The sequence below is a fragment of the Tupaia chinensis genome, unplaced genomic scaffold (genome assembly GCF_000334495.1).
Source record: "Tupaia chinensis unplaced genomic scaffold, TupChi_1.0 Scaffold146429_1, whole genome shotgun sequence".
In the NCBI taxonomy this organism is placed as follows: domain Eukaryota; kingdom Metazoa; phylum Chordata; class Mammalia; order Scandentia; family Tupaiidae; genus Tupaia; species Tupaia belangeri.
In genome coordinates this window covers 1,876-3,637 of record NW_006206285.1, presented here as the reverse complement: position 1 = coordinate 3,637, position 1,762 = coordinate 1,876, and the positions used below count along the sequence as shown (strand labels likewise).

At 38.5% G+C, this 1,762-nt stretch overlaps 1 pseudogene; it reads left to right on the top strand.

Annotated features, from left to right (window-relative positions):
* Positions 1 to 1,059: 1,059 nt before the first annotated feature.
* Positions 1,060 to 1,339, top strand: LOC102471862 (protein CEBPZOS-like; annotated as a pseudogene).
* Positions 1,340 to 1,762: the final 423 nt, after the last annotated feature.

Genomic DNA, 1,762 nt, shown 5'->3' with positions numbered 1-1,762 from the left:
CACCAGAGCTGCAGAGAGTGTACTCAGAGCACAGTGGGAGCCTGCAAACACTCAGGAACTCTCACAAAGCTATTTTTGGTTTTGGTATAGGGCACATGTGCTTGCTAGAGAAACAGAAACAGAAAGATAGAAAACATTAAAGCAGCCACCCGCCACCCCCCCCAAGAAGATGAACATGTCACAATTCTTTCTTCTACATTCTCCTCTTGGGATTTTAGGCACACACACACATACAAACACATATGCCTGGTGTGAGCCTCAAGATGTAGAGTCTGGGACTCAAACCATATTTGACTAAGTGGGAGCCCAGTGCTGTATTCATTATGCCATCTGCTGGTCCCCAAATCTGTTCTTACAAGGGGACATTGGATGTATTACTTTTGTTTTTAATTAAAAAAAAAAAAAAAAAAGAACTGAAAATGTGAGATTGAGTAGTGATTAAGACACTGGCCTCTCAAATGGCCTACTATGGTTCAAGTCCCAGACCTGGTGCTTAAAAGCCTTAAAAATCACACCAGGAATGTGTGTGCACATGCTCAAATTCCAGGAGAATAAAGGAGAAGGGATTGTGTCATGGTTATACTCCCACATAATGATTTTTTCACTTTTCCTCTCACTGTCTTTCTGTCTCACTCTCCTGCAAGTACAATCCCTATGGCAAAAATTAAAACAAAAACAAAAACAAAACAAAAGAGTGGCAGGCAGTTGACATGGTGGTTAAGAAGCTGCATTCCCACATGGTCAACTTTGGCTTGATGCCCTGAACTAGTGGTTTACTTTCTCACTTTCCCTCTTTTTCTCTTTCTTTCCTTCTCTGGTCAAATTAGAAGCATAAAAAATTAAGTAAGTAATTCTCAAAAACAAAGAAAACAAAAGTTGCTACTAGACATGTGGATGATTTTGAAATGATACAATTTTAATTAGTTTATCTACAAATTCTGTGAGGACCAAGCATCCAGGAAACTGATCATTGATAAGTGATATCCAACAGACAAAATCAGCAGCTTCCAAAAATATAAATGCAGAAGGATCAGCAGCCTGGAAAACTTGAACTTCAGGATGGTGCACACTGTACAACCACTGGCACAAAAGATCTTAAAAGAAATTTTAGTAGCTGAACTTGTGGGCATTTTGGGAGCATATATTTTTTTGTTTAATAAGATAAACACAAGCCAAGATTTCAGGCAAACAATGAGTAAGAAATTCCCTTTCTTATAACAAATGATCTTATAACAAATCTAATGAACAATCAGGAATATATGAGGTCAGAGAACAAGATCAAGAAAAATGGTGGAACAGCAAAAATAGAAGCAGTCATTACTTTCAGCCTTCCATCTGAGCTGTTTGAGACTTTTGGGAGAAGAAAGATGAACCTTTCACACTGCAGACTCTTGGAGGCCCCACAGCACATCCTACTGAGTAACAGAATTTTGGCTCTATTGTGGATTGAGTTTTCCACCCATAGTGCGAGTCAACAACATGTTTCTTGCTTGTCCTCTGTATTTATTGTTAAATATTAATATTTTGTGAATAAAAGGCTAAGGAAGGAAAAGGAACAACTATTCTAATGATTTTTCCTCCCTGAACTCTACTACTGGTAAAAGAATAGAAACCAACTGCAGGTTCAGTATCCTGTATAAAAAATACTTCGAACCAAGTTTCAGGTTTAAGACTTTTTAAAATTTTGGCATATAGGGACCAGCAGTTAGTGTAGAGGCTATGTCGCTGGACTCCCATGTAGTCGACCGTGGTTCAAGTCCTG